This window comes from Notechis scutatus, chromosome 4 (assembly GCF_049901735.1).
Source record: "Notechis scutatus isolate UNSWTSFEM ecotype Mainland chromosome 4, rNotScu1.2, whole genome shotgun sequence".
Classification (NCBI taxonomy): domain Eukaryota; kingdom Metazoa; phylum Chordata; class Lepidosauria; order Squamata; family Elapidae; genus Notechis; species Notechis scutatus.
The window spans coordinates 106,251,761-106,273,958 of NC_142012.1; the positions used below are offsets into that span (position 1 = coordinate 106,251,761).

Below are 22,198 nucleotides of genomic sequence, written 5' to 3' on the forward strand. Positions count from 1 at the left end.
ATAAATAAATAAAAATGACCCCCTTTAGACCGCATTTGGTTGTAAAAATGTTATCCTCTCCACCCATTTGTTGAAGTTCATAGAGGAAGAATATAAGAGCATGCTGGATGGGGTCAAAGGCTTATCTAGCCCAGCGTTCTGCATCAGATGGCATTTAATCAAATGCATTCAGAAGGCTCACAAACATGGTGGGAAGGTCATAGTCCTATCAACTGGTTATTATGGTATGTTGCTTGGGATTCTGTAGGAGGCAAGAAACTATTTACATTCTGGTGAGAGACAAGTGACCTAGGATGGTCTATGGAGATTCTCAGTCCTCCAGGTCATGGTTGTCCCAAATGGGCTTTATCAAGAGGCAATTGGACTTTCCCAAAGAAAATCCAGTGGCCTCTTGAAAAAGCACCCTTTGGGGTTCCCTAGGATGGGCTCCAGCACATGTCTGAAAGCTCAAAAAACTAAACCCTTGGTCCTGTGGACTGACCCAGATTGGGTCCACTTTTACCTTAAAACTGTCGAAATTGATAGCCATATCTAAGAGAAGGAAATTATTATGCACTAAGAGTTAATCAACAGATACGCCCTTTTTGATGCACCTTCCCAAATATTAGGACTAAGGATTGTTTTCTATTGTGTGAGAACTTCCTTCACCAGGGATGGGCAACTAATGGCCCCTTTACTACCTGTGGACTTCAACTGCCAGTATTCCTGAGCTAACCATGTTTCCCTTCCCTGTCATAAGTCTTTCTGCACATTTTATATAAAGTTCTTTTATTTTCAAGCTTGTCTGAGGTTTGTAGCTGGTTCTTTCTTCATTAATTCATTTTATTTTTTTAAAAATAGGGAATATCAATCACGTTCTAATATATTTAGCTTATCATGGCAATTTAAGTCAGGCAAGGTCTGTTAAAGCTAAAATTTTTACTTTGGCACTAAACATAACACCAAGAGATATGATCATGAGTTTTATTAAATGGCTGGTACTGGCTGATCTTTATTTTATTTTCTATGCACAGATCCAAATATGTGAGTGTAATTATGTGAACCTTGGTTTCAATTTTATTTTCTTATTTTATAATATTTTTAAATGATACCAACAACAATATCACACTTGCATCAGGAAAAAAAATACAAAAATCAAAGAAGATTCAAAGATTGTGTTGGCATTAATAGTTGCATTACACTAATCATTATATCAGTTTCTTATTCTTATTCTTATTTTTTAGATTGGGCTTCTCTAAACTTGCAAAATGAACAGCTGACGGTCTATTTGCACTCGAAACAAAATAAAGGGAGTGCAGGTAGTTCTCATTTACTGACCACAATTGCGATCTGAAACTCAGTATCTAAGCAAAGTCATCACTAAGTGGCTGTAACTCTGCTTATGATCTTTTTTTCAACTTTTCCTTTCTTTATAATTCTGTGAAGGTTAAAACAAACAAGCAGAAGACTGGCAGAATGCATCCATGAACACCAACTAGCAGTCAGAAGACAGCCAGGGGTGAGATTTGGCACTTCGCCAAACTGGCCATAACGTTAGCTACAGGTTTTCCGGAACCCGGGCCAACGTGTAGCAGCCCACACCTGGTAGCCACAATACACATTAAAAAGTTGGGGTTTAAATGAGATACTTACAAATATTATCCTAACTTGTTACCTCAGTCTCTTCGGCCCTAACTCTGTGGAGATGCCCTTTGACTATGGAATTTTCTCTGCAAATGAAAACTGACTGAAATAAAAAGGACCTCAAGTAAGATGGCATGCTAGTAAAAGTTTCGGCATTGCATGGTCACAATCTTTTTGTTTTAATAATTAACAGTTGGGTCTGTCATTGTATCAGGCAGTTTGAGCCTAGTTACAGTTTCCTATTATAAAACCTGCATTGTTATATGGTACTTATATGGTGGGATTTTTCAACACTTTGTTGAGTACTCATTACAACTCAGAACTGTGTTGAGGTGAATGGTCCACTTCCATCTTTGTGAAATGAATATATCTCCATAAGCAAATAAAAGTTAAAAAAATAATTTTCAATAGTATCCACTGATCTCTATCTAGGGGTATTCATTGTTTTAGCTGTGTATACCTTACAACTTTGATATATTTAACATTTATGGGGAAAAAATCAAGCAGCATTCCATGATGTGTCTCCAACCAAATAGCACTTGTATGTTACCTTTTCTGTTTGGTTTTGTTTTCTCACCATGCTTTGTGCTGAAAATCTGGTCACCCACATGACAAGATTTTTATCTAGTTCTATATCTATATCCCAGGCTTGTTTATAGAAAAATCATGAAGATAATAGAACCTGACGGCCTATGTAATGTTTTCCATACCTCCAACCTCAGACAACCAAATGAGGAGATTAACTGTTTTTAGACCAGGCTAACCTCTAGCCTTTAACCTTCAAAGACAGCAAAAATCAGGTAAAAAAAAAAAACTAAGCCATGAGCTGCAAACTAACTTTGCTATTTCACCTCAGCTGACACTTGTAACCCTCACATGAGCTCCCACAACCTGTCATTGACCCTCTGGCCTAGCCCCTCAAACCTACTCAAATAACAGGTGTAAATGAAACAAGAAACTATCTGAAGAGAACAGGCAGATTTTCCTGTAAAAAAAAAAAAGATGGAGAAAGAAGTGGTAAAGAGTCACGAGTCCTTAACCAAAAGATGCAGAAAAACGAAGCTGAGTCTCAAAGAGTGAGATAGTTTCATTAAATTGGAATATCTGTTTTCCAAATGCTTGGTACTCAGCGTGGGAAGGGGGGGAAGCATCAGCATTCCAGTTAGATAATAGTGCAAAGGATCATGTGCTTCAGACTTGGGAGGAGGGAAGAAAAGTACAGTTTCATAACACATTGGACTGTGTAATTGCCTCTTTTGAAGTTTCTAATCACTTTTCTGTAAGATCAAGTGAAACTGACAAGCAAGACGATTGGAAGACTGACTGTACAATGAGGGCACTTGGGACTCCAACTAGTTTACGTGGTAATTGTTAATTATTTTGAGACTTCTTCTCAAACATAAAACAGATCCGACAAGTTGCCAATTTTTTTTTAAATCCCTGCCAAATAAAAGATGTGGACATTATTACTGATCCTAGATGAATCATTTGCCTGTGAAGGTGTTATCAAAATACAAGGTCTCCCCTTCAAATATATTTTAAACAATGTTAGCACATTTTCACATGTCATCATTTGACAGTTCCACCATACTTGCTAGTCAGCCACCAGGGAAATTTACATGCATTTGAATTCATCCTGCCAAGCACAGTCATCCCAGACTGACAGCCTATTTAACTGGGTGATAAGTTAATCTGTATAACATTTGATAGATTTCTGTCTTTTACTCAGGCCATACTTTGTGAAAATGATGCAACAAAATTGGCAAATGTGTCATGTCTCAACTTTTAACCTCAATGAGAATTTTTTTAAAAATATATATATATATATATATTGAGTTTTGAGTTGTTATGCATTAATCCAAACTAAATATGAAAGTTAAGCATGACTATTTAAGCTTCCAAGAAGTAGAATTATATTTCATATTTCTATCATTCCCTCACTGATTGTGAATCATAAAATCAGTGGAGAGATTTTGTCCAAACAGGGGGAAAGAACACCAAATTATTAGTATTGATCTGACTAAAAGTGCCTTTCAAGTTGAAATATGATTACTTGTTAGGAAATTATCTGAGCCACAGTGGCGCAGTGATTAGAGTACAATACTGCAGGCTACTTCTGCTGACTGCCGGCTGACTGCAATTTGGTAGCTCAAATCTCACCAAGCTCAAGGTTGACTCAGCCTTCCATCCTTCCAAGGTGGGTAAAATGAAGACCCAAATTGTTGGGGGCAATATGCTGACTCTGTAAACTGCTGTAAAGCACTGTGATGCGTTATATAAGTCTAAGTGCTATTGCTACTTGAAAAGGAGCAGGTATTTCAACACTAAGCCTCAAATAGCATTGTGTTATCCTATTGATCCCAATTCTTTCTGTTTCATTGCAGTCATTAGCATTAGGATGTCAACTTCTGAATTTAATTGCCTGCCCTTCTTCTCCAAGAAATACTGATTTGGTTTTCTGACAGGGACACACCTGAAAATTGTGGCATGAACCACTAAGCAAGTTTTACACAGTTTAAAGAATAACCAGAATTCTCCCATAACCTGTAAACAAACAAACAAAACAACATAAATCCCAGTTTGATTCACATGCATCTGGAAAGACATTCAGAGGGACAGACAAAAGACAAACAGACAAATAGACAGACAGACAGACAGACAGACAGACAAATTTTTCTACCAAAATGTAAAGATGTGCCCACAAACTCAAACAGAAATGTTGTTGAAGGAATGTTTTAATCATTGTACAAGTCCTACAGCTGGTACTTGTAAGCAAAATCAAAATCTAGCAAGAATATTTGATTTTAAATATCTGCTTAGTTTGATTTTGAGTCTTTAAAGGTATTTTTGCATCACTAGGAGAGGCTTCATAACGATTCCCCTTTAGTCAATTGCTAAAGCCTCAGTGGAACGTTCTGTATTCAAAACATTTTCAATTTTCTAATGCATAGCATGTTGTTTTTAGGACATATATATTCTCCACAAGAAGTCAAGTCAACAGGCAAAATAGAACAAAGCTCCTGGATTCCTGGGGACTTGTCTGAGATCAATCGCATATGGTATTTAAGATAATTTATTCATAATCATAAAAGACATACCAGAAAATAATATTTACAGCTTGGTATTTGTAGCTTGGATTACATAGGTAATAACTGGTGCAAATGACACCATCTATTGAAAGTGTTTTTTTCTACAAGATTTGAATTCAACCATGGCATTATCATATATGGGCAACATATATTTTTTTTCTGTCACGTCCTCATAATGGTCATTTCCAGCTCAGCAAAGAAACAGCCTTTAGTTCTCCTGAGATGTGCCAATATCAACATATTATTTCCCCTTAGTTTGACGCCAACAAACAACACCTTCAAGTTGCTGTTTGCAGTTTATGAAGCTTTGGAGGAGTGGTGATGGTGATGATGACAAAGACTGGGAACAGAGAAAATAGACACAGAATATGGATCAGAAGTAGCGATAACAAATAGCAATGGCATTCTCAGTATATACTGCTTATACAGTATATAACGTATCTATGTTCTTTCTTAGTGCTTTACAGCACTCTCTAAGTAGTTTACAGGATTAGTATATCGCCCATTCCAACAATCTGAGTTTGTCATTTTACTGACCTTGGAAGGATGGAAGGCTGAGTCAAGCTTGCGCTGTATCCGGACCGAACTTCTGACAGTGAACAGAGTCAGCCTGAAATACTGCATTGTCAGCTCTGTGCCACCACAGCTCACGCTGGTATACATGGCCAAGCTGGCACTTGCTGCTTTTTCAAAATGATAGTACAGGTTACAATGTCAATTCTGCAAGCTTCTCCCAATTTGTATAGGCAATATCATTAGTCACATGCCAGCAGGGGGCGAGTTTGGGTTGCAATGCTATGTTGCTGATTTTCTCATTCTTTCATTGTCACAGCCATTTGGCCAGTGATTTTGAAGCTATGTTGATGTTAAGAGTGGTTATTGTGATGTACAGGTTACATTATCATTGTGAGAGGATAGAAGCTAGGAGATCAGTGAAATAATACATTTCTGTAACTGCAGGTAGTCTTCAACTTATGATAGGTTGCTTAGCAACTGTTCAAAGTTAATATGGACTGGACTCCCCTAAAAAGTACTTATAACTTGGTTCTAAAGTTTTGACTGCTGCCTGCCACCTCCCCCATGGCCACATAATCATATTTTGGGTTCTTGGCAACTGGCACATATTTACCACCATTTGCAATGTGACCTGACATCACAAAACTGCAATTTCCTTTATTTTTATGCAAAAAAAACCCTAGCATTTAGTTCTGGTTTGCGGCAAAAATTTCTCATAGCAAATGATGGGTTTCCTTAACAACTGAAGTGTTCCCTTAACAACCGCCACAAAAAAGCTTGTAAAATTGTGCCCAGCAACATTTATTTTATTTTTTATTTATTTATTTATTTTGTCAAGCATGCATTAGATAACAGATATAAGTATAAACATTTTTTATTTTATTTATTTATTTATTTGATTTGTCAATTGTTTACAAGATAATAAGTATAAGTGTATACATAGTTATGAATATATGAAATGGGTACATATAAGAAAAATAAAAGAAGAACAAAAGAAACAATATGACAGGGACGGTAGGCACGTTGGTGCGCTTATGCACGCCCCCTACAGACCTCTTAGGAAAGGGATGAGGTCAATAGTAGACAATTTAAGGTTAAAGTTTTTGGGGTTTGGGGAAGAGACTACAGAGTCGGGTAGAATATTCCAGACATTGACCACTCTGTTGCTGAAGTCGTATTTCCTGCAATCAAATTTGGTGCGGTTGTATCTATTGTGTGCTCTTGTGTTGTTATGGTTGAAGCTGAAGTATTCATTGACAGGTAGGACATTGCAATGTATGATTTTGTATACCATGCTTAAATCAGACCGAAGACGGCGTAATTCAAGGTTTTCTAGTTCTAGAATTTCAAGTCTGGTGGCATAAGGTATTCTACGACGAGTAGAGGAGTGGAGAACTCTTCTTGTGAAATATTTCTGGACTTTCTCAATTGTGCTAATATCAGATACGTAATGTGGGTTCCAGACTGATGAGCTGTATTCAAGTATTGGTCTAGCGAATGTTTTGTATGCTCTAGTTAGTAGTATGATATTACCAGAGAAAAAGCTACGTAGGATTAAGTTAACAACTCTTAATGCCTTTTTGGCTATGTAGTTGCAGTGGGCTCTAGCACTTAGATCATTAGAGGTGAGTATTCCAAGGTCCTTTACAGAGCTTGGGTCATCAACAAGATCTTGACTATTCAGCTTGTATTTTATTTTCTGATTTTTTTTGCCAATATGTAAGACAGAGCATTTATTTGATTACTAATACATGAAATGGATACAAATAAAAGGAAACATTTGGACAGGGATGGAAGGCACGCTGGGCGCTTATGCACACCCCTTACAGACCTCTTAGGAATGGGGTGAGGTCAACAGTAGACAGTCTAAGGTTAAAGTTTTGAGGATTTTGGGGAAGAAACCACAGAGTCAGGTAGTGCATTCCAGATATTGACCACTCTGTTGATGAAGACGTATTTCCTGCAATCAAGTTTAGTGCGGTTTACCTTAAGTTTGTATCTATTGTGTGCTCATGTATTGTTGTGGTTGAAGCTGAAGTAGTCACTGCACTGAAGTAGGATATTGCAATAGATAATTTTATGTATTACGCTTAGGACAGACCAAAAGCGGCATAGTTCGAAGTTGTCTAAGCCTAAAATTTCAAGTCTGTATTCTGTTGGTATTCTATTGCAAGTAGAGGAGTGAAGGACTCTTCTCGTAAAATATCTCTGGATTCTCTCAATTGTATTAACGTCCGATATGCAGTGCGGGTTCCAGACAGATGAGCTGTATTCAAGAATTGGTCTAGCAAATGTTTTGTATGCTCTAGTTAGTAGTACAATATTACCGGTGAAAAAGCTATACAGAATTAAGTTAACAACTCTTAATACCTTTTTGACAATGTTGTTACAGTGGGCTCTGGCAGTTAGATCATTAGAGATGAGTACTCCAAGATCCTTGACAGAGTGGGGGTCTTCTTCAAGGTCATGTCCATCTAGCTTGTATTTTATCTTCTGATTTTTTTTTTGCCAATATGTAAGACAGAGCATTTGTTGGTTGAGATTTGAAGTTGCCACTTGTTTGACCATTTTGACACATAGTCAAGGTCTTTTTGAAGGGTAGCAGCATTATCGGTGGTGTTGAATAGTTTTACATCATCAACGAATAAAACACAATTGCTTTTAATATGATCACAAATGTCATTTATGTAAAGTATAAAAAGAGCTGGTCCTAGGCATTGCCTTGGGGGACACTGCTGTTGATAGATACAGGATTTGATAGGGTGCTCCCTATTTTGACCATTTGTTGCCTGTTGATAGGAATGCAGCTATCCAATTATGCAGGTGTCCGGAGATGCCATAAGAACTAAAGTTTTAGAAGTAGTTTGTCGTGTACAACTGAATCAAAGGCTTTACAGAAGCCTTTGCATTTGTTGCTTTGCCCTGATTGAGTTGTGAATGATGAATGTAATGGCAGTGTCCATTACAGTTGTAAGTCAAGGATTACCTATACCACTGAGGAAGGAGTGATGGACACAGCTTGCCACTGTCCATGCTCCACGGTTGCCACAGTAAGTCAAAACTCTGCTCAGTTATAATACCAGCTCAAAGTTCCATTAAACACGATCGTGGCTTAATAGAGGCATTTCCCTGTCTTAAGACAAATGTATGGTGGGCCCAACAGTGTTCTTGCATTCTGCCAAATCTCATTTCTTCTCTTCATGCAGTGCACACCTGTGGCTTGTTGACAATACCAAAATGAGAACAACTGAACACCCTGTGATTCTCATGATGGATCGGCACAGAGGTACTTATCACAGGTGTTACTGTAATTTTGATATATTAGGAAAATTCACAACGTTCAGTAGCCTCTAATCCTCATCTCTGTTTATGGGGTGTTGTGTGGCATACATTAATACAAGTACTTTTCTTCCCCCTTTTTTAAAAAAATACCCCCTAAGAAAGATTATGAACATTTATTTTCTTCTGCCTTGTTTCTTTTTTTAATGTTATTAACATTTTGTATAATGAAAACTACAATAACCGTTCTAATTTTCATTGTTTAAAAAATTATCGAATGTATAAAAAGGAGAAGGAAAAGCTCAGCAGCTGTGTTGCAATCTCTTTTTTTTTTAAAGGAAAGGAAAAAGATGATGAAGAAAAGAAGAAGCAGAATAATGGAAATTGTGCCAATTTGAAAACGACTGTGAATCCATTGGTAGTCTTGACTGAAAGCTGAGCTGATTTATTTCTGGCTTCACTTTACTAAAAAAAAAAACACTATAAAACATGTATTTAAAATGCTGTACCTTCGTGGGTTTTGTGTTCTCTCTTGCAAAAGTTTTTACTTGTCTCCAGCAGTTTGCTGCTTAAAAGAAACATAATTATTATGCATACTGAGACATACATACATACCAGTGGTGGGATTCAAACAAATTTACTACCAGTTCTGTGGGCATGGCTTGGTGGGCATGGCAGAGGGAGGATACCGCAAAATCCCCATTCCATCCCCACCCTACTAACCTGCTTTCCAGCTCCATTCTCCTGTGCAGGGCAACAAAAGAAGACCTAGCTGATCAGCTGGGACTCGGGAGGCAGAGAATAGATGGGGGTTTGGCCAGTCAGAAGTGCCGGTTCTCCGAACTACTCAAAATTTCCGCTACTGGTTCTCCAGAACTGGTCAGAACCTGCTGAATACCACTTCTTATACATACATACATACATACATACATACATACATACATACATACATACATATATACATACTGAGACAAATGCATGTAACATTTTGAATTCCAAGCACTTTTTCTCTAAAATGCAATACTGATTTTTAACCATGTTATTGTAATGTAGGTACTACTGATGAGTCAATATGAAATGCTTGTATCTACCTCTGTTCATCTTTTGGCTGTATTGTTTAAATTATTAAAAAGGACTAATTGTTTTAAATATTGATTTTTTTTTTCTTTTTTGAGAATCAAATGCAAATACGGCTAGTCTCTCGAATTACGACCATAATTGAGCCCAGAATTTATGTTGCTAAGTGAGACATTTGTTAAGTGAGTTTTGCCCCATTTTATGACCTTTCTGGACACGGTCGTTTAGTGAATCACCGCAGTTGTTAAGTTATTGCTGCGGTTGTTAAGTGAATCTGGCTTCCCCATTGACTTTGCTTATCAGAAGGTCACAAAAAGTGATTACATGATCCGGGGGACACTGCAATCATCACAAATTTGAGCCAGTTGCCAAACATGTCGATTTTGATCACATGACCCCTGAGGATGCCACAGCAGGCGTAAATGTGAAAAACAATCTTAAGGCATGAGGGGGTGCTCTTTGAGCTTGCTTGTTTTCTTGCAAATGTTTCCCAAACTAGGTAACACCATCAGTGCTAGTAAGGAATGGGGTTTGCTTTCAGTTTATAACCTGGTGGCTTGCCCTGTCAGACTTGGTGGGGCAAAGATTCTTTGGTTAGGCTGTTTACTGTTGGCTTCTTTGGCAGTTTCTTGATTGTAGTACTGTTGCTCTGATGCAGTGGTGGTATTCAGCCAGCTCACACTGATCGAGCAAGAACTTGGCGTGGGTCACCAAACCCGTAGTAAGTTCTGGCTGGCCATGCACCCGACCCGGTCGCCCTCCTTCCCAATGCTTGCCGCTTGTCTGACGTTCGCCTGAGGTACTTCTTTCTTTTTTTCCTTCCTGACAATCAGCTTTACATAGATCAGCTGTGCTGGGATTCCACTTGCTGAGGCCCAGGAAGGCAAAAAATGGCTCAGCCCCCCCACTGTCCATTTTTTGCCTTCCTGAGCTTCAGAGGAGCCTTAGGGGAGCAAAAACGCCCCCCCAGGCTCTTCTGAGTCCAGGAAGGTCCCAAAGTGGAGCGTGGAGGGGTGCTGCGTGCCCCTCCCATGGTGTTTTTTTCTCTTCCTGAGCCTCAGTGGAGCCTAAGGGAGCAAGAACACTCCACCTTAGAGGTTCCTCTGAGGCCCAGAAGGCCCCCAAAATGGGTGGGGGCTGCAAAAAAGCAAAAAAAAAAAGCCACGCCCACCCAATCACATGGCCACACCCACCAAGCCATGCCCACAGAACCGGTAGTAAAAAAATTTGAATCCCACCACTGATCTGATGTTAACTTTGGAGTTAATCTATGCTGATCTGTGTGGTGATTGTTGGTGGAAAGGTGCTTTTGGTTTTTTTTTGTTTCCCTTTTGGCTGGTTGTTTGTCTCTTTGACATAGTTCTATAGATGTTGGTAATGTCTATGTTCTATTGATGGTTAATTTGTCAGAGTGTCAGGCTTCTAGACATTCCCTGGTGTTTTTGGATTTGGCTTGACGTAGGATGGTCACATTTTCCCAACTGAAACTACGATTAACTCTATATGTCTATATGTTGTGAAATTAAAGAATTGTCATCATGTCTTCTGAGAATCTATAAGACCACTCCCACCAACACTGACAGGGCAAGTCACTAGACTATAAACTTACAGCAAACGTCACTCCTTACTAGCACTGATGATATTACCTAGTTTGGGTAATGAAATGTCTGCAAGAAAACAAGCAATCTCAGAGAGCACCAAAGAGCCCTCATATCAATCCTGAGCTACAAATAGTCTCCTTTATTAATCTTAAGTCATTTTTCCAGTACTTTTGTAACTTTGAACAGTCACTAAACTGTTGTAAATCGAGAGCTAGTTATATGTACATATGCTTTATATGGAATGATTTATTTGCAGCAGCAAATATAGGGAGGATATTATATTGCTTTATTACACTCTTTAAGTGATATATACCATTGATATAGACAAAAGTACCTAGTGTTTTATAATCCAATTAATAATAAAGTTAAAAATAAGGATATAGTCAGTACTATATTGTTTTTATGATAAAAAATACTTGGAAAATAATGTGTGCACTAACTATGATGATACAAATAGATAGATAGATAGATCGATAGATCGATATTTTTATTTTTTATTTATTTTATTTGATTTGCCAATTGTTTACAAGATAATAAGTATAAGTGTATACATAGTTGTGAATACATGAAATGGGTACATATAAGAAAAATAAAAGAATAAGAGAAACAATAGGACAGGGACGGTAGGCACGATGGTGCGCTTATGCATGCCCCCTACAGACCTCTTAGGAAAGGGGTGAGGTCAATAGTAGACAGTCTAAGGTTAAAGTTTTTGGGGTTTGGGGAAGAGACTATAGAGTCGGGTAGAGTATTCCAGACATTGACCACTCTATTGCTGAAGTCGTATTTCCTGCAATCAAGTTTGGTGCGGTTTACTTTGAGTTTGTATCTATTGTGTGCTCTTGTGTTGTTATGGTTGAAGCTGAAGTATTCATTGACAGGTAGGACATTGCAATGTATGATTTTATATACCATGCTTAAGTCCGACCGAAGGCGGCGTAATTCAAGGTTTTCTAGTTTTAGAATTTCAAGTCTGGTGGCATAAGGTATTCTACAACGAGTAGAAGAGTGGAGAACTCTTCTTGTGAAATATTTCTGGACTTTCTCAATTGTGCTAATATCAGATACGTAATGAGGGTTCCAGACTGATGAACTGTATTCGAGTATTGGTCTAGCAAATGTTTTGTATGCTCTGGTTAGTAGTGTGATATTACCAGAGAAAAACTTCGTAGGATTAGGTTAACAACTCTTAATGCCTTTTTGGCTATGTAGTTGCAGTGGGCTCTAGCACTTAGATCATTAGAGGTGAGTATTCCAAGGTCCTTTACAGAGCTTGGGTCATCAACAAGATCTTGACTATTCAGCTTGTATTTTATTTTCTGATTTTTTTGCCAATATGTAAGACAGAGCATTTATTTGTTGAGATTTGAAGTTGCCATTTGTTTGACCATTCAGATACATAGTCAAGATCTTTTGTAAGGTAGCAGTATTGTCTGTGGTATTGAACAGCTTTACATCATCAGCGAAGAGAACGCAATTGCTCTTAATATGATCACAGAGGTCGTTTATGTAGAGTATGAAGAGAGTTGGTCCTAGAACACTGCCCTGGGGACACCACTATTGACAGGTACTGGATTTGATAGAACGCTCCCGATTTTGACCATTTGTTGTCTGTTTGACAGGAATGCTTCTATCCAGTTATTCAGTTGTCCAGAGATACCATAGGATTTTATTTTTAGGAGTAGTTTGTCGTGTACCACTGAATCAAAGGCTTTACAGAAGTCTATGTAGATTGCGTCAATTGCTTTGCCCTGGTCGAGTTGTGTCGTCCATATGTTTTTGCAGTGTAAGAGTTGCAGATTACAGGATAGTTTTTTTCTGAAACCAAATTGTTTATTGGAGAGTAGGTTGTTTGACTCTAAGTGGAGGATGATGGATTGGTTAATAATTGATTCCATGACTTTACAGGTGACGCAGCATAAGGAGATTGGCCTGTAGTTTTCAACTAGGCTTGGGTCTCCCTTTTTGAAGATGGGGATGACTGTGGCTTGTGACCATAGGTTAGGCAAGGAGCTGGTCCTGAAAGATTTTTCAAAGATTATGCTTAGAGGTTTGGCTATGGCAGTGGATAGCTTTCTTAAGAAGTAGGCACATATTCCATCCGGTCCAATAGATAGAGATGGTTTTAGATTGCGTAGTGATTTTTCGACATTGTCTTCTGTGAAATCGATATGTATTAGATCATTGTTGTTATCTGTGGTACGGCTAGGAAATACTGGGCATGATCCATTGCTGTTTACAAATACTGAGCCGAAGAATGTGTTAAAGATGTTGGCTTTAATGGTGTCGTCGTTGCAGTCTTTACCATCAGGTCCTATCAAGGGAGGGATGGACCTTGAGTCTTTTAGTTTGTTGTTTACAAAATTGTAAAAAGCTCGGGTGGAATTGGTGCTTAGAAGGTTTTCCTCTTGTTTAATGTGATAATTGGTGCATTCAGTCTTTATCTGGTGGCATAAATTTTTGTATCGGTTTTTGAAATTGGCAACGTGACCAGATTTGTTTTTCCGCCAGAGTGACCTCTTTTTGGATTGAAGTTTCCTTATTGATATGGGTAATCTATCGATAGATCGATAGATCGATAGATAGATAGATAGATAGATAGATAGATAGATAGATAGATAGATAGATAGATAGATAGATAGATAGAGATAGAGATAGAGATAGAGATAGAGATAGAGATAGAGATATAGATAGATAGATAGATAGATAGATAGATAGATAGATAGATAGATAGATAGATAGATAGATAGATAGATAGATAGATAGATAGATAGATAGATAGATAGATAGATAGAGGGTGGGATTCTATCAGTTTGCACCTATTTGCTAGAACCAGTTGTTAACATTCTAAGCAGTCTGGAGAACCAGTTGTTAGAAGAAATTACTGGCCTAATCCTGTAAGGAAGGCAGGAAGGAAACATTCTGGTGTTGCTCACAGAAACTGCCTCTCTATTAACCCTTCTTGGCAGGACTAGACTTCCTATCTCAGGAACGCCTCTGGGGTTTTCTTCCCTTCTTTGCTGGTACTTTGCTTGTGTGGAGTGACCATTCAAAGTTACAATGGCACTGAAAAAAGTGACTTATGACTATTTTTCACACTTACAACTGTTGCAGCATCCCCATAGTCATGAGAGGCCAGGCAAGGAGATGCGTGCCTCGATGTGAGTGATATTGAGTTGGCCACACCCAGCCAATTACTTGACCACCAAGCCACGTCCACCCAGTCACATGACCACCAAGCCACACCCACCACCTAAGCCATGCCCACAGAACCAGTTGTTAAAAAATTTGAATCCCACTCCTGGATAGATAGATAGATGGATGAATAGATGGATGGATGGATGGATGGATGGATGGATGGATAGATAGATAGATAGATAGATAGATAGATAGATAGATAGATAGATAGATAGATAGATAGATAGATAGATAGACAGACTGACCTATGTAGAACGGAGCAACAGAAGTAAAGTAATTTGATATGCTTCATAAGATAAAATATGGATTTTAACTTAAGACAAAATAACAGAAAATTATTCATTTTATTGCTTCAGAATATAGTCTTCTGTTAGGTAACCCAATTAGACAAATTCAGGAAGACAAGGTCTAACAAAGGTTACTGAACAGAAAAAAAGAATCAAACCAGCAGCAAAATTTGCTGAAATGCCTTGGCTGCTCTCTCTTCCTTACTTGTTGCTCTCAAGAGTTTTCATAGCATTGGATTAAGGCACCTTTTCTGAGATCTGGATGCCCAAGTCCAGTTTATTTATAAAGCACACTGTAAGACATCTGTTCATTCTGGCTTTTAAACTAGTAGCAAATTTATTTCTGGCAAAGTAGTTACCAGCTAGATGCACAGAGCACTCAAATTTTGGCTGATAGAAGAGTTTGGGGTTTTTAAATTATTCTTCCAGCTTTTTCCTGGCTTTTCCCTGGTTAAAAAATGCTTATGATGAAAAACATCATTGCTGGCAAAATTAGCCAAACAACATTGATACTTTGCAAATAATGCCATTTTAGAAGTTCCCCAAATTACAACAGAGAGTCCTAATATTGAAAAGAATATAATAAAATTGCTTATTCCGTTTTTAAATAATTATTTATTTTATATGTGAACTTCTTTTCTTCCTTGGCAAATACCCCAAAGCAACTAACAAAAATTTGAAAAACCAGAAAATAAAATATGGTGTTTGAAACATACAGTAATATACTTTATTTAAGATAAATTTTAAAATGCTGATGGATTATGCAGATGCGAAGCATTCAACCCATTCAGGTAAAGCTATACATATGTTTGTATTATATCTAAGGTTCCATTACAGATACTACTGGGTAATCTGCATTCTTGAGATTTAAAGGATTCTTTCCATTTTTACTTTGAGTCAAGCTAGAAAACCACACAGTGTTTTAAGTTACCAGGCACCAAATAAACTGACTCTCAGTAAAGTGATGATGCTTTGAACTCAAACAAAAATCCCCACTTATTTGCAAAATCTAAATATAAGTAATAAACAGATCTACTGCAAATGTCTCAAAAAGCAAATGTTATTTAACTCCACAGACATATCGAGCCAAAATGACACTACAGCCCAGCGTCACAACTACATTAAGATGCCTTATAATTTATTATAAAACACTTGCATGGAGGGAAAGATATAACTGTCTGATGAAGATGCCAACCCCTGTGGGTATATCAGCATACCGTACCTGTAAAAACAAAAAAATACTTCTCATTAGCCTGGCTCTGGAGAGTGATACCAGGACAGGATAGCTTTATGTAGCTAGTGAGTGTTTCCCTTCTGTACGTTTCTGAAAACAACACCGGCTTTTAAGAGATATTTCTAACTTGCAATAAATTGCCTACCCTAGAAGAAACGGTGCACTTGGCAGGACCAGCTACCTCCCACCACATTTGATTAATCAACAGCTCTTCCTACAAAGCTCAATGCCTGGGTGTTTCCAGAAATGCAGAATCATTTCTTGGGTGGGCAGCTACATGTTTGCTCTCTTTTGATCTTCCTTATGATAGCATTATCATTGCATAAATCTCCATCCCTGTGGTGTATATCTCATAATTAATCTCAATAGAACTCCCTCATATTGTTCTTATTTATTCATATAACTCTTTCCTTTGACCTCTCCCGTTCTGGGCTTTCTTGTGGTCCATGGCTGTTGGCTGAGGTACAAAACACATGCAGGGATTCTCTTTTACAAAAGCCAACTGGTATCACCTGCCAGTCCACCCTGTGATGGCTTCTTGATCATTAAAAGTTGAGGGTATGACATGTTTTTCTAACCTTTACCCATTTTCATTTCCCATTGGTTTTCTTGACTCGTTTTCTTGAAATTATAACTTTTTCCTGAATCAGAAGTATTTGGAGAGCAACTTCAGACCCACTGTTACATATTCTTTTGTACTTAATAAATAGTTTTTATTAATTCCAATTGTATCAGTTCGGGAAGACTCCTAATTAACTGAATCAAAGCAGGCATAAAGAGGGTATATATGCATGTATGAAATTTATAAACCGCCTCCATATTAAAGATTACAAGCGAAGTACAGGAGCATAGATAAAATACATGCAATAAATATGATAAAATAAAAGCATATATTTACATAATAACAACAACCATACATCATAAACCCACTAAAATAGTGATATCCCATTATATATTTATAACCAAGATTAATGTAAGGAAACAGGAAGCAATTTGCATAATAAAGAAAACTCATTCTGAAGGAGATTTTACCATTTACAGATATGTTCAGAACAATAAATATAAGGGAAGAATTTATATCATCCCCAAACGGCAACTGATCACAAAATTCTGTAAATAATCCAGACAGTCTTTTTTCTGAACAAAAGAACTGTGTTATGTTCAACAAGTTATTACTGCCTTTCTTTGTCCCTCACTTATGCAGGATACGTTTGAGTTGTACACGCTGCCAGCAAAGATTGATCTTGGCTATATTAAAAAGCTTAAGAGGCATGTTTCTTATACTTCTGAGTGAAACAAGCAGCAGACTTTTCCAGCTATGTGGGCACTTGTTTACTTAGTTCTTGATTTCATAAATTGTCTAACTACTTGTCAATGCTATGTCCTGTCTTGCTGTTGAAGGTTTACTTAAAAATTTAACAAAATGACAGTAATTTTAAATGCAGCGGCTGGATAGTGTGTCTGATTTTCCTGGCAGCATTTGTACTGTAAATGTACAGGAAGAAAATAAGTTCATGTATCCAGATCAAATAAATCTATTTCTTTTTGAGTATTTTATTACGGATTCCATTTTTCTAGGGATATTAGTTTTTATAAGCAAATCCACAGGAATGTAAGATTGCCTAGTGAAATGAAGTCTGTATCTTAAGCTAGACCATATGAAAAGAAAAGATGCACTTTATTTCACTATTTGTTTGCTAGTTTTATGCCTCACTTTTAATACAGCACTTCAAGGTGGGTATATGTGTACTTATTCTATTTTTCTCATAGTCAAACAACAGCGTAAGGCAGGTTTGGGTTGACAGTTGGTTTATTTGTTTATTTATTAGATTTTTGTCCCATTTTTATTACTTTATAAGTAACTCAAAGCAACAAACATGCCTAATATCCCTCCTTTCTCTTATTTTCCCCACAACAGCAACTCTGTGAGGTGAGTTGGATTGAGAGAGGGAGGGAGAGAGGGAGAGAGAGACAGAGACAGAGACAGAGACAGAGACAGAGAGTGAGTAACTGGCAAAGTTACCTAGCTGGACTTTCTTGCCTAAGGCAGGATTAGAACACACAGATTCCAGGTTTCTCAACCCCTCCCCAACTTTACCCCGCACTATTGGCCCTCTTTTATTACCTCTCAGTAATTGTTCAAAGTCAGCTATTGAGTTTCTGTGATGGCCTTGAACTTAGATATCCCTGACACCAATCCAACATCTTCACTATTAAATCACTATGGTTCTCAATCAAGCAAAGTAAATGTGTGGCTGTCAGATTTGGAATAAACAAGATGAAATGAACTGATCATTAGACGTTATGCTTATGTCCCAAATAGTATTTCTCAATCCAATAGATTCTCATTACATGTTCTTTTTCTGTGCCTTCTTTTTTAACACTGTAATTCCAGATACCTAATGATGATGTTTCAAGTTAATAAAAGGTTTCCACAAACTCTGTAATATGCTACCATGTTGCTTTCAAGACATAGACTGCGCTGGAAGATTACATTAAAGTCCATCATGCTGTTCTCTTTTTCAGTGACAATGGTTTGGCAATATCAAGTTGGGAAGGCAAATGACATTTCCCCATTGAAATACATAATTTGACTTTTGTGTTCCTTATTTTGCACTGCAGTGACATGTTCCGGAGTGTCCCCAAAGACTAGTATTCCTGCCAAGCAATGCAAGACATCATACATAATATTAGTAATTACAATATAGTCACAGATGGATGGACATATGGGCAAAGGTCCCCTTTAAGCTCAATAATATCACTCCAGTTTATCTCTGCTTTCCTTTGTCTACAAGTTTTTAGTTGTGGAGAAAAATAGGCAGATGAAATGGAGGGACCAAATTACACAAAGAAAGAATTCTTTTAAAGCTTCATTAAAAACACTCAAAGTGATACCCTGCATGTACTTCACCATTATTATCCCTCATTTCAGAAACTGAACATTTAAAAAATATTTGGTATATTTACTCTTTGTATTCTTAGACCTTCTTTAAAGCAATTCATTATACTGTACATTGTTTATAAATAATCTGTACATATTACAAATCAGACATTACCAACAATCAATTTCAATTGTATGTGAGGTCACAAAAATATTCATTCTGAGTTTAATAAAACTTAATAAAACTTACCGCCATGGAACTATACATGGATCTTAGTTATATCCAACAATTTAGGCAGAAAGTTCCAGAGTAAAAGATGACCAACATTAATTAGGACAATTTCAGATGTGACAACTCTCTATTGAATGACAGAACAATGCAATCCATAATATTATTCAAGAGAAAAACAAGTTAGACATGAGCATTTTCATCGCATTCATGATCAGCTAGTACATAGCAATTTTATCAGCTTCCGTGGGAAATGCACAAACATGTTATTCTACCATAAGATGCATTTTTTAAAGAATCTTCGGTATACATAATCATTGAGATTAAAAATTGATAACAATCAAGTCTCAAAGAGGAAAACAGGATCTTGGAATATTTGTGGGTGTTCAACTTCTATAGTCTTGGAATTGCTGGAGGTTGCCATTGAAAGCCAGGAAAAGATGCTGTTTCTTTAATGAATGTCGAAAGGGATGATATGCACATATCTGTGCACTCTGAATCACCTTTCTCCCTTTCAATCCAGATCAGTGTCCAACCCTATTAAGCAGGAATGTTGCCTTCTCTGTCGTGTTTTGGTGAGGGTTAATTAAGAGATTGAGTTAGAAGGAAGAGTATGAAAAATATATCTCCTATTCTGTCGTACACTAATATTTTAAGCAGACATCTGTCTGCCGAACTACAGTAGCTGTCTACAGTAGCTGTTTCATTATTGCTGGAGCAAAAGACAGAGCAGAGCCTTCAAAATTATCCTGCACAGGAGGAAGACACACCTTGATGATTTTTTGATATTCATCTTCTAAGATGTTTTTCTGGTCGGCAAACATGACCTTTTTTGCCAGCAGACAACTGCAACCATAATGGCCAGGACATCAGAGGAGCAAGGGACCTGTTTAACTATGTATTGAGTCCTCACTTCTGTGGAGTTATTGTTATACTAGTTTTGCATTTCAGATTTGCAGAGAACAAAATGCAAAAAAATATATAGTTCATTTTCCCTGAACTAATGCACAGTAATCACCATGTTAGAATTTACCTACATTTGCTTGCTTGCTTGCTTGCTTGTTTATGGTATTCCAGAAAATTTCTCCCACACCAACATTCAAAAGCATCAGTACTGTTTCAATTCTGCTTCTTCCAAGTCCATCCTTCACTTCCATAAAGGGAAAACCATTTCTTGCACAATACTGATCTTTGTAGGTAAGACGCATCCTGGGATATTTTCCATGGCTTTCATTGTTACTCAACCAAATGCTAGTCTACATTGTATTTCTCAATTTGCTTGTTCCTTTTTTTTGTTGATAGTCAAGCCTAAAAGGCAGAACCTATTCACTAATTCACTGTCCTTGTTGTCAATTTTATGCTTAGTTGCTATATAAGTTATTAGTTTGGTCTTAATGATTAATTGTACAAACTGGGAGAATGGACAAGAGAGAGTAAGAGAAATATTTAATGTTTCTTTAATAAAGTCCTTCAAAGAGCTAATTTCTAAAAGACAATTATGATAGTTGTCATAATTTGCCCACAATTTTGATGGATGGCACCTCTTAGACCAGGGCTGTCAAACTCCCAGCCCACGGGCTGGATGCATCACACACTAGCCACGCCCATACCCAGTTTAACGAAGGGGGGAAAGTACTGATACACCACATGACACCGCCGTGATGATGCGAGTTGGACACCCCTCTTACACATTCCAGAGTCTATTCAGCTGAGGAATTCTTAGCCAATGATAGAGCACAAAATTAAGAAAATATATTAGATCCTCTTTGCCAGATATATAAAAAAACCTTTATGAAACCATGTGCCACATCTTAATCTCAAGGAGTGGCAGTTTGACATGAAATTCCCTCATCAAACTTATCCCTAGACATAAAAATTAAAAAGGAAAATTGAGGAAAAGAAATTGAGGAAAAGCACACACAGATTTGCCAATAAAATTAGTAGTTTAAATTGTGTTGATTGTGTTTAAAGTTCTTGGATTAAGTGCGTTGGGAGACGGAATGGTCAGAAGGAAAAAAGAGCACAAGTACTGCATATCCAGATGGATTTTGTTAAATCCATTTCTTTTTTTAAATGCTATCCTGCTTTCTAGAGTATGGAAGATAACTGAAAGACAGCTACTCTGGGGAAACTGACAGTTGCATCATCTCAAATATCACGGATAGATATAGATATAGATATAGATGATATAGATATAGATATAGATATAGATATAGATATAGATATAGATATAGATATAGATATAGATAGATACCTCTCTAATGACTGAACTCATTTTTCTAGCAGTTCTGTTGAATGGTAAAGGTATAAGCTAGTTTCTATTATTGTAGTAAAAACGATTACACGGAAAAGGCTTTTTTGGAGAAGAAAAGATGAATCTAGCTATTGTGACTGTTCTGCATAGAGTCAATTGATCAGATGCCTTAGTTGACACTTGTTCCTATACTGATATATAGGAATTGATATATATACAGGTAGTCATTGACTTAAGTCCACAATTGAACCCAAAATGTCTGTTGCTAAGTGAGACATTTCTTAAGTGTGTTTTGCCCCACTCTATGACTTTTTTTGCCTCAGTTGTTAAGTGGATCACTGCAGTTGATAAGTTAGTCACTTAGTTGTTAAGCAAATCTGGCTTCCCCCTTGACTTTGCTTGTCAAATGGTCACAAAAAGGGATCATGTGACCCTGGGAAATAGCAACAGTCATGAGTTGCCAAGCATGCAAGTTTTGATCAGGTGACCATGGGGATACTCCAACACTTGTAACTGTGAAGAATGGTTGTAAGTCCCTTTTTCCAGTGGCGTTGTAACTTTGAACAGCCACTAAATGATCTGTTGTATGTGGTGGTCTCTCATGAATGAAGACACTGAGGCAGTCGTCTTGAAGCCAAATCGGGATGAGAGCACAGGGCAGGCTCTGACACCCTCTTTTATTAGAAGCAATCTTTGTTAACGTTTGCAATTTTTTGTTAGTGTGTTGTTACAAACTCATTACATTACACAAAATACCATATGAGAATACAAAGCTGTAAAGTTTAAGTTTGCTACAATTCTGGGTAAGAAGTGGCAACATTTCGACCTTGTCCCTCGCCTCGTGTTACAAACAACTACCAGAAGGCCCGTTGTCCTTGCACGCGCGCGAGGAAACAGATAGCAATTACCACATCTCCTCTGTTTTTCTTT

The 22,198-nt window shown here is 37.4% G+C and overlaps 1 long non-coding RNA gene across 1 annotated transcript in view; it reads left to right on the plus strand.

Moving 5' to 3' along the window:
* LOC148130854 (uncharacterized) overlaps positions 1 to 8,988 on the plus strand; it is a 93,087-nt gene extending 84,099 nt beyond the window's left edge. Inside the window, exons 2-3 of the long non-coding RNA XR_015749638.1 lie at positions 8,435 to 8,514; positions 8,846 to 8,988. This is a non-coding gene — a long non-coding RNA (uncharacterized LOC148130854). The remainder of the gene's footprint in view (positions 1 to 8,434; positions 8,515 to 8,845) is intronic.
* Positions 8,989 to 22,198: the final 13,210 nt, after the last annotated feature.